At 38.3% G+C, this 12,330-nt stretch overlaps 1 protein-coding gene across 1 annotated transcript in view; it reads left to right on the top strand.

Annotated features, from left to right (window-relative positions):
- The window catches only part of LOC127249109 (uncharacterized), a 96,574-nt gene extending 84,856 nt beyond the window's left edge, over positions 1-11,718 (top strand). Inside the window, exon 2 of the mRNA XM_051271743.1 lies at positions 11,440-11,718. The gene's annotated coding sequence lies outside the window, so the exon portion shown is untranslated. The remainder of the gene's footprint in view (positions 1-11,439) is intronic.
- Positions 11,719-12,330: the final 612 nt, after the last annotated feature.

Genomic DNA, 12,330 nt, shown 5'->3' with positions numbered 1-12,330 from the left:
CAACTTGCAATCTTTTGCCGATGAGACAACAATCACCATTAACACAATAAGGATAACAGCTTCGATCTTGATCTTCTTGCTCTCCATTTTCCAATTATCATATGTGTTTTTAGTCTAAAGAATTGCGTTTATGCTTGTGTGAATGGACCAGAGGGGAGTGATTTATATAGATAAAATTTTAATGGTGGATTTTAGTAATGAGATTATGTATTTATATAATTAGATTTCATATAAATATTATTTTGGATTTTCTTAACAAATGCATTCACATTGATTGCAAATAATATTCATTACTCTTATACATTAAATTGGTAATTTTTGCCAAATTATTCAATTATTGAATATAATTTAACAAAAAATCACCATTTATTTATTTTAAATGCACTTTATTTTACAAGGTTAAAATAATATCAAACAAATCAACCTTATTCTAATAACCCCAACCGGATTACTAATATAGTCAGTTTGTAATAAGATCATGGCAACCTAAAGCTAAATTTATATAATAAAATTATTTATTATTGTTAGCTAATTTGATTCTCTCACCGTGCAAGTGTATCAAAAGGAGTTTAAACTTTTATACAATGGTTTTATCATGGCGCAACAACACTATTTGTCAAAGTCCCATAAGCGATGCCCTGATGGTGTAGGGGTTGGACTTGTGACCGTGAGGTCGTGAGTTCAAACTCCCGATGCCTCAAGTCAGTTACCACACATGATTCTCCCCGGGGGTTTACCTAATATAAGGAAGCTTAGATTTTTTTTTTTTTGTTTATGGGTAGCATCAAAAGATATATTAATACCCAGAAAATAAATGTACACCGGGCAAACCCCGGAAAAAAAAACAAAAATTTTGCCTTCAAACAAAGTGTTTGCCCACCCAATAAATCAAATGGAGTAGCTCACGGCAGGAAAAAGAAAACCAGTGAATTCAGCCTGATCCCGTAGACAATCATAACGCCAAGGGACCGAACCTTGTTCAAGCTTTCTAGCAGCCAACTTGCTTCCTGATGAGCAGCTCCAAACAACCTGCTCCATCATCGTGTTCGAGTAGTATCATTTCTGCAAAAGATCCTAAATAAAAAAATAATATGTTTTGAATTTTTTTACGGAGACGTTAGGGTCAAAGAAAATTTTTTCAGCATACATCAATTTTTGGGATAATCGATTAATTAATTAACTAATTAATGGAATTTAGCATTTAAATTAGGTTCATCATTTTCTAAACAGATTATGAGGTGAGTTGAAATACATGTACATTATATATTGATTACTATTAATATAATTTAGTCATATGAATGTCAGTAAGCCACAGGCCCACGTGCCACGCACTAGGACTAGATAATGCATGACATGTACATGAGCATGAGTGTTATCTCATGCTTAATGGTCGAGGTCGGGGGCCTTTCTCAAAATGAGTGGAACGCAATTACCCACTGCCCTAACAAGTTAGGATTTCCTACCCTCTCAAGTTCTCGGGAGAAGATGGCCAATCATCTGTAAAACATGTGGCCAGATTTACAATTCTAATTGGAGAAATATTCTTTAATGAATTTTATAAACTACAATTGTTCCTATTAACTCTTATAAGGACCGCCTTAACATGGTACTCGTCCCTTCGTACTGACTCCATAATAAATTAGACTCATAGATCTTATAGAAACAAAGCAAGAATTTGGAGATTCATCGTTATCATTTATCGAAAAACTCAAAAGAATTAAGGCTCAATGCCAAGTCATCAATAGTGAATCCCAACTCTTTAATATTGAAATTATGAATATATGTTGTCACATTTATGAGATAGACTTACGGCCCATGAGTTTAAACTTTGGCATAATTGACAGCCAAGGCCACACGCCTAAAACGTAGTTTTCATGAGAAAAGATAAAGAACAAATATTATGGACATTAAGTTGCAGTGATTGATGTCGAGGATACAATTGATAGGTATAAATTCCCGATATCATTGAGGAGGCAACATCAAAGCTTGTACCGGGCAAATCCTACACTTGCTCTAATCTTAAGCCCTCGAAAGGTAAAGAAATATCCAAACTCCAAAATAAGAATTATTTGTTTGATGTTACACAAGCTGATGCAGTTTTTGATGAACTATTGAAAGACGGCCAAATCTGAATCCTTAAGGGCCATAAATTAGTCTCACCTCAAGAAATCCAAGGATAAATATATTGCAAATGGCACAATTTATTTCAACATGCCACTACAAGTTTCCTTTACTTTAGGACGATCATACATAAATCTTAGAAGAATAGACATCTCAAACTTTACGGTATGAAAATAAATAATGAACTTTTCTCTAAGGTTCAGATCGCCATCATAACAATACGACCAAATTCACCGGAGGAGTATCCCTTTGGGACGATATAGTACCTCGAGGACGATCTGCATATAAGTGTGACAAAGGCAAAGCAAAAATTGGGTATATCGATGATTAAGATCTATCGTCAGGCCAACAAGATGGCCCCATGAAAAACACACAAAACACCTTAGCAGGTGGACTTTGCCCTAAAAAATTTCAAGAATCCCACCAAATAACTTCGTCCAACACCAGACCAACCAATGATTTTCAAAAACAAGGCGTTGTGTCTTGGTTGACAATACTATAGCCAAATGTATAACTCGGCACGATGATCAAACATCCAATCGGATGTATCAGTTATATGACAACCCAAGACAAAATGATGGAAGTGCACAACCTAAGTCGGGAAATATTAGAAATGTCATTCACCAAGTTAGGGATTGGATTTATTTTTCTCATTACGTCCCATCCACTTTCCACCAATAATTAATATTTTTTTATAAAGAGAAGGTTAAGATGGCGGAAATAGATGTGACATCTTTTGAACACAACACCGACCATATAAATTAATACTATATTGGAAACATAAAACTAATCATGGCCACAATCTGTATGGAAATTAAGCTTTGGAATTCGTGTTAGTTTACATACCAATAATTTTGGATGATATGCCCTGCCTCTAGAACTTAAAGAAATAGTTTGATGACATTTTCAAGTCCATATCCTTAGCCGAGATCTGGATTGTTATGTACCAACCCAAGATAGACCACAATGGAGCAATGGATGATGATAATTCTTTTTCTATTGTCAAACTGTACCCCATGATAGATTCCAAAATAAGTCTTCGCGGGTGTGGACTTCCTAGTTTTTTGGGATGTTATTGTCACATGGCTTCAACAAGTTCAGCCGTATGACAAGATGGGGGTCTATGTTATCCCGCAAAATTAAAATTAAAATTAGAGAATACAAGGACTGGGTGGCGCTCAAACAAAGTTCAGATGTGATGAGCGTCTAGGATTTAATTCATTGTTTTTTTTTCATATGTTGACAACGGTTGAATATCGACTGTCCGTGATCAGGGATCGATAGGTTTACTATATTAACTAGCGCTGGATAGTAGCAAAAGACACCCAATAGTGTGCAGGGATGCCCAGACAGATGAAAATGGCGCCTGGATTGATGCAGAGTTTCCCAGACCAATGCATAAGTAACCCAGACTGATGCAGAAGTCGCCCAGAATAATGAAGAAATCACCCGGGATGATGCAGAAGTCACCCGGCTGATGCAAAAGCCGCTTAGATAGAATGCAGGGTGCTCGGACAGGTGTAGGCGTAATAAGATGATTTCAAAAGATTGGGGCGTATTGTAGACGGTTTGGGGCACTGTAGAATGGTTTGGGCATAAGTTTAGAGGTCTAGACATTATTCTGTGTTGCAAATAGTTTGACTGTATTTTTCAGAAGGTTGGGCGTTGTAAGATATATTACAGATGGTTTTGGCATATTTTTTCAGAAGGTTGGGCATTATCAGATATATATTTCAAAAGGCTTAGTGTAATTTTCAGATGTCTAGGTGCTTTAGGAAGAATTAGCGTACAAGATATATTTCAAAAGGTTTGGGCATTTTAGATATATTTAAAATTCTCGAGACGTGTTTTAAAGAAAGGGGGCGCCCATAACTCTAATTAATACTCCATTCGTCCAAGTAAAAAGTGTACATTTACTTTTGGCGCGGAGTTTAAAAAATAATAGTATTTTGATTATAGTGGGTAGGTAAAAGTAGTGTAATGACATTTTTGCCCTTACGTTTTGGTATAAAAGTAATGATGTGATGTAAAGTAAGGGTATTTAATGAGGGTATTTAATGAAATGGATACTTTATAATTGAACGTCCCAAAATAAAAATATTTATACTTTGTAGCTGGACGGAGGGAGTATATTTTATTTATCATAAAAATCTTATTTAATTTAGAAAATTGGATGGTTTCCAAATTTAGATATAAATTAAGAAAATTAGAAAAATAACTTAGATAACAATAATAAGTTGTGATTACTTTTATTTTGAAGGGTTGCGTCCCTTTGTTTTATTAGTTAGATTGAAACGACGTGTCAATTCACAGACACCATTCAAATTTTATAAATAGAGCTTGATGTATTCATTGTAAACTCATATTCCAACAAGTCAATCAAAGTTATTATTTCTTTTTATTCCCATAATTTATTTAATTTCACGCACTTTCTTCTTTTTCCCTAATGTTTTACTATCGAATGCCTTGGCACTGCCTTTGGTACGAATGAATGATTTAATTACTCTATATTTGTAATTACCCCAGAGTTGGGCCGATGCTAGGCAAACTCCCGTGCATGCGCCAGTGTCAGACCATCTGAGAATGAATAGTAATTAAGTGGATTGAATAGACTATTCATGTAAATAATATGTGCATTTCTTTTTGGGAGCCCTACTGAAAGAACTTTAGAATTAAGTGTGCTTGCTCTAAGGCTATTTCAGGATGGGTGATCTCTTGAGAAGTCTTCCAGGGTGCGCGTAAGTGATGATAGAAAAGCATTGGAAGAACCCGTGTTGACTTGTGGGGCCATTCTACGATCCCGATATGCCCGGCTTTGTGTGACTTGCAAGCTGAGGTATCACAAAATCATCCAGAAAGAAGCCCTTGATTATCATCCGGTTAAAAAATTTCAACCCATAGTAACATATACCATTGAGTATGGGGATGCCAATGTACAAGAATATTGTGCGCCATTGGAAGCATTTATCAAGGTGGTATTGAAAGAGATGTTGTACGTGATCGCCCGCAAGGAGACGGATAAGGAGGCATGAGACTATATCAAGTCTGTACTAGTTGGATCCAACCACATTTATCGGGCAAAGTTACAGAAGTTGTGTGCCGAATTTAAGACAATCAAATTTAAGAAATGTGAAGATCCAAAAGATTTTATGCTTCACTTGAGCAATTCAGTTGGATAACTTGCAAAGTATGTCCAATCCGCCAATGAGCAAAGGGCTGTTGAGAAGTACCTATGTGTCATTCCACCTAGGTTCGGCCATGTCATCTACAAAATGGAGACCATGCTAGACCTTTCCACCTTGGCCATCGAGGAAGTCACAAGTCATCTAAAAGGTGTTGATGATTGATGTTCCTCATATCTAGCAACACCAACCACCACGGCAGAATGTAAACTCTTACTAACTAAAGAGGAATGGTTGACTTGTCATAAGGAAAAACAAAGCACCAAACAGACATAAAAAAAAAATAATGATAGTCGTATTCAACATGGCGGAAAAGGCGTCCGACAACTATCTAAGAGCAATGGTGATTACAACAATAGACATGAACGCAATATCAGTAAAGACATGTGCCAAAACTGTGGAAGTTGGGATATTGTTGAGAGATTGTCAGCAACCACGACGTGAGCAGACACACCTCACCAAGGAAGATGATGAGGAACCGACACTTATGATGGCATAAATATGCTATATCAATAACGACAATCAGACGACTACCCAAATTTGTCAAACTCTATAAATAATGCGCCCAAATCAACATTGAAAGTGAAGAAAAAGTGTTGCAATGACCTGGGGTACCAAGATACAGGTGCTAGCAACCATACGATTGAAAACAATGACCATTTTGCAAAGTTGGACACAAGCGTCATCGGATCAGTAAAATTTAGAGATGGTTCTATCATCAAAATCCATGGATGCAGTATGATGATATTCACAAGACAAAATAGAGAGCATCGTGCAATCACAGATGTCTACTACATCCCAGAGCTGGAAAAAAAAAAAACAGCATTAGGAAACTTGATGAGCTAGGGTATGAGGTGTTGATTCAAGAAAGAGTATTGTGGATTCGTGACGAAGATCGACGCCTACTAGCCAAGGTAATACATACTAAAAACCATTTGTATATGTTAAATTAAAATATTGAGAGGACGGTGTGTCTAATGGCACAATGAGATGACAAGGGCTGGCTATGGCATGCACGATATAGTCATTTGACCTTCAAAACTTTGAAGATGTTCGCCAAAGATGACATAGTATGCGGGCTCCCAACAATCAATCATCCCGAGAAAATTTGTGAATGTTGTCTCATTGGAAAACAAAGGTGTACTCCTTTCTTGGTAGCTACACACCATCATGCAGAAGGTATTTTGATCTAGTGCATCGTGATATATGCGGACCAATCATACGAAGAACACACGGAGGGCACAACTACTTTTTACTTCTAGTGGATGATGAAGTTCAAGTCCAGTGTCGAGGTGGAAACATGGCGACGTCTGCGGGCACTGTGAACTGATTGAGAGGAAGATTTAAATTCATTCAAGTTTAGACAGTACTGTGAAGATCAATGGATTTCACGACAACTTACGACACCATATTCACCCCCAATAGAATGGTGTCATGGAATGATGCAACCAAACCATTGTCGGCATGGCATGAAGTCTGCTCAAAGTAAAAAGGAAGCTGATAGAACTTCGAAGAAAAATTGTCGCCACTGCAGTATTTCTACCCATTTAAATGAAGAAGTTGGGTGACTATTAGTAAAGCCAATTCAGTTATCAAAATATTCTAATGTGGGACAAATAATGCTCACTTTTGTTATCTTTCTCAACAATTTTCCCACAAATGAAAATACCCATTTAACTTTAATTTGGGGCATTGACAGCCGGAGCCGGACATTGAAGCAGTAATATCTTTTAATTTGAATTAATAGTAAAATGACACAATTTGATCAGATGGTGAATATAAATGAAATTTTGATTTCCAAGTAGAGTTTAAAATTAAAGAAAAAATTGATAAAGAAAGCTTAGTTTGGCTCATTCGTTTTAAATGAGTTGATCTCAAAAAAAAAAAAAAAAAACTAAGTTGATTTTGTTAATGAAGGAACATGAGCTATGTTCACAAAGTTTGACAAAGTTTTTATATTTTTGCTACGAAGGTGTTTTTACATAAATTGCTAAAGTCTAAAATAACTTTGAATTCACGGAGATTAAAAGTAAAATGTGAGATAATATTTTAATAAATAGAAGTAAGAATATAGATAAATTAGTAATTAGATAAAATTATATAATCGGTAAGTGAAAATAAGCTATTTATTAGGTATAAGACAACTTTAAATCATAAGTGTAAATATTTAGTTGCAACAGAGATAGGAGTTTTTATTATGTTCAATAATAATTTCTAATATCTTTCCATAGCATTGTTGGCTTAAACATTTATTTTCTAATTTGTTAGATTTGACTCCTTTTCTATTTACTAGTTGTTGAGCACAAAAAATGATTGATAGATTTTTAGGGAATGGACCTGCCAAGATTAGGTTATTTGAAACATCTAGTGGACTTTTTGAAAGTCCAAGTATGATTGCAATAACCGGGTCGGATGAGCTTAGGGTCAGATGTTAAGATCAAACCTGGTCGGGTTAATCCCAAAGGTCGGACGGATGATAAGATTGGACCTGGTCGGGACCAAATAGTTCGGATGTTAAAGTCGGACCTAGTCAGGACAAATTTCAAGGGTCGGATGTAAGAAAATCGGACGGATGATGAGATTGGACCTGGTCGGGACTAAATAGTTCGGATAGTGAAGTCGGACCTAGTCGGGACAAATTCCAATGGTCGGGTGTAAGAAGGTCGGACATTGAAGTCGGACCAAGTTCAAAGGTCAGGTAGTAAAAGTAGCTATCTTGCAGGTCAGGTAAAAAGCAGTTTCTGATAGTGGAGGGTAGTTTCAACTGGCGAGCGATTTTCAAAGGTCGGACGTGATAGGACGGTTCTCATACGTGTCGATGGAAGAGAACTTTTTGGGGAGTTAACAACGGTTATGGTAACAGACCGGATAGCGGTTCGAACCGTATTTTCAAGGGATTATTTAAGGATTCCGTACTGTATAGAGGAGGGATCTTCAATCGACATCAAATTCAAGAGAATTGTTTTTGGGGATCACCACTTTTAATTTTCCAGTCTTTTATTTTATTTTCCTTATTTTACTTTATGAATTCTACAGTGTTTAGAGATCTTTAATCTCAGGCACTCATCTATCAAATTCGGGGATATTTCTTTATTTTCGGATTTTACTTTTTATTGTTGAAAAAACGCATCAACAATTTGGCGACCACAGTGGGAGAAAGGCAAAATTGCCGATCCTACGTCAACGGAGAGTTTCATACGATTGAGGTCCGGCCGAATCGTCGGAAGGATCCACATGGCAGGCTCACAGCCTCAATCATCTTCGGCGCCGGTGGGCGAAACGGTTTCACCACCTGTCATGCCAAATACAGGAGAAATGCCACAAACACCTGCTGACTGGGTTTCTTATGTTCAGCAATTGAACAACCAGCATAATTTGGCCATGCAGAATATGTTGGGTGAGCAACAAAACCTTATGCAAAATACGTTAAATCAGGCGTTATCAAGGGTTACTTTGCAACCCATCCAGACGCCACCAGAACTATCACCATCCAGGTTACAGGCAAATTTTGCGGGGCCCTCATATGTGGACAACACTTTTCCAAGTGTTACTGCTCCAAGGGTTGACAGAGGGAAGACTCCTCTTACATACCCGAATAATATTCCGTTGGGTGTTAGGACCGAGCCTACCGACCTCAGAGGGGAAAGATTGGGAGGCCAGGCTCACAATCCTATTCATGTATTGGATCCTGTCCCACCCAGAGTAGACCCAGAGGACATTGCTCAGGTCTTGAGGGTACATTTTGGAATGAACCCCTAGACGGTCAACAGACCTGCGTACCAGAGGCCATTTCCAGAAAGAATCATCAACGAGCATCCGCTTCCAAGGAATTACAGGCCACCCAATTTTCATTCATTTTCTGGAGAAGATGGGGCATCAACTATTGAGCATGTGGGACGTTTCACGGCTCAATTAGGGGAAGTAGGCAATAATTCTTTCTATAAATTACAATTGTTCGAGATATCGCTTACAAGGACCGTTTTTTCATGGTTTGCAAATTTGCCACCCGGGCAGTTGCAAACCTGGGAGAGTCTGGAGGCAGCATTTCATGCAAGATTTTTTAATCCTCTCCCGACAGTCTCACTCACAGATCTTTTAGAGATCCGACAGATGCCAGAATAGACCGCGTATCAGTTTATTGACCGGATACGACTCATGAAAGGCAGATGCCCGACAATCATCGAAGAAAGTGGAATGACCAATTTGGTGGTCAGGAACATGTATTCCAGACTTCGGGAGGCATTGACAGCCCATGATGTTCAGGACTTGGCTAGTCTGGCCTCCAAAGCAGGGAGATTAGAATCTTTGTTTAGAGAAAAAGATCACAACTTTCATCGGAACAGGGTACAACAAATGACGAGTGTTGATACAGAGATTTATTCGCCAGATGAAGGAAATATTCTTGAAGAGATGGCAACTGAAATTGTGAATGGCAAACCGTACGTATGTTCAAAACTAAAGCCATTTCCAGGAACAGAGGAGAGGGAGCAGCCGACCTTCGATGTATCCAAGGCCGAAGAGATCTTCGATATTCTATTAGCGGATGGGAAGATTCGCATTCCTAAAGGGCAAAATTTGGCAATGAAGGAGGAAATAAAGGGAAGGCCATACTATAAGTGGCATAATTCCTTTACTCATTACACTAATCAATGCACACATTTCCGAAAGGAAATACAAAAGGCTATCAAAGCAGGAATATTCAAATATGTAACAATAGGAGTAGAGCATCAGCCCTTCCCAAAAGTAACTACTGCAATGATCTCTTTGCGGTCTTCGCAAGTTGTGCAAAGTGATGATGAAGAAGACACCAGACGAAAAGAACGCAAGCCTAAAGAACGGGAATCCAATCAGGAAGTGAAATTCAAAGTTTGTGAAACTAGAGTAGCAGAAAAATGGGACAGAGAAGATGGGTCGTTCAAAGTAGAATTGAAAGATAAAGTCGTGGTACGGGACCGACCAACACGCAAACCACATCCAGTCCAAGAGAAATGGAGCCGAAACAGAAAGCCTCTGCCAATATACATAGACCCTCAATTTCCAAGTATGAATCGCACACAAATTCGTAATGCTAAACACAGGTATGCAGCGCGGCATGGAAAGTGAACAGATAAGGGTAAAGAGAAGAGAGAATCGTCACCTAAAAGGAAGGACTTGAATGATGAAACAGAGGAGCAAGGGCAGAACAGCAAGCCTATCAAGAAGGCCAGATGTTTTCAATGTCAATTCTGCACACGGATCAATATTGATCTTGAAATAGAAAGTGCAGAGGAGGAGACCCCTGAGATTATTTTCGGATCATTTGCCCCAGAAGAGACAAAAGTTTTGCGCAGCAAGATAGTAAAACCTGATAAAGCAGGATTCGAAGTCAGGATGACGGATATGCGATGGTTCGTTGAAGAAGAACCCATTTGGGCAAAGTTCGAGGATGAGGAAGAACCAGAATGGGCAGCAATGGTTGGCAGACCTCCACCTATGGCTTTTTTACCTATACCAGAAGGAGCAATTCCGCATTTAAAACCACTCTATGTTAACGCTCACATATGTGGTAAGCCGGTTAACAAGGTTTTTATCGATAATAGGGATGTTTTCAATGTCATGCCCCTCAAAAATTTAAGAAAATTGGGCAAAGAGGTTGGCGATTTGTCTCCAGTAGACATCGAGATGACAAGCTTCACAGGACAACCGACCAAACCAGAAGGGATGATGGTGGCACCCATTGAGGTTGGACCGAAGGTGATTTCGACCGTGTTTTTTGTTGTGGATGCCAATACTACCTACTCAGTTTTATTGGGGCGAGACTGGATTCACGCTTCCAAGTGCGTGCCTTCTTCTCTCCATCAACAGATTATGTTTTGGGAAGGAGATCGGGTTTTCACTATGGAAGCCAGTACAAATCCGTTCGGTTCTACAGAAGGAGTGGAAGAATCGGTTCTTTATACGGAGTACGTACCACCGATTTCACGGACAACTATGGTAGATGAGTATCCCTGGAAGGGCTGTAAGCTCACTACGTAGGGTTGTGTGTTTCATTAGAAACAATCTTCTGTATTATGGCTCTGTTGTTAGCCAAAATAAACTTTTATTTGAAGTTTAATTTATGGAAGAAATAAATAAATGTGATAAACTGATTAGGCAGTTTTATTTAAACCAATTAATGGTTAGACTACATAATAATAGAATTTCCAACAATAATGTTGGTGAAGAATAAGGTTTTCGCTGGCCTGACCTCTTGGAAAAGACAGAAACTTCTTTGTCAAGTCAGGATCCTCTTATTGAATATAATGTGGGAACCAAACAGATACCCAAGATGGTCAGGGTAAGTGGTTTACTGACGAAAAATAAACATGAGCGAATGGTAGCGTTAATTCAAGATCACAAGGAATGTCTGGCATGGGATTATTCCGAAATGTCCGGACTGGCGCGCAGTTTAATAGAAGATAGGTTGCCTATTAAAAAAGGGTTTAAGCCTTACAAGCAACCACCAAGAAGAGTGAGTCTAGAATTGATGCCCCAGATCAAAGAAAAAATTGAGAAGCTACTAAAAGTTGGTTTCATTCGTCCATGTCGATATGCGGAATGGTTAGCCAATATCGTTCCGGTAACCAAGAAAAATGGAAAGATCCGAATTTGCATCGACTTTAGAGATCTCAATCTCGCCACTCCAAAAGATGAATATGTCATGCCTATAGCAGACATATTGATCGATTCTGCGGCGGGACACCGGATTTTGAGTTTAATGGATGGATACGCAGGGTATAACCAAATTTCATTGGCAGAAGAAGATATACCCAAAACTGCATTTAGGTGTCCAGGAGCGTTGGGAATTTATGAATGGACAGTTATGCCATTCGGTTTAAAGAATGCTGGAGCGACTTACCAACGGGCTATGAACACTATCTTTCATGATCTTATTGGGCGGTCAATGGAGGTATATATTGATGATGTGATCATTAAGTCTAACGACTTTGATTCACATTTGGTTGATTTAAAAAATGCTTTTATTCGGATGAAGCAGTACAACTTGAAA

This window comes from Andrographis paniculata, unplaced genomic scaffold, assembly GCF_009805555.1.
Source record: "Andrographis paniculata isolate CXL003 unplaced genomic scaffold, ASM980555v1 Contig35END, whole genome shotgun sequence".
NCBI classification, from domain to species: domain Eukaryota; kingdom Viridiplantae; phylum Streptophyta; class Magnoliopsida; order Lamiales; family Acanthaceae; genus Andrographis; species Andrographis paniculata.
This window is presented reverse-complemented; position numbering and strand designations above follow the sequence as displayed.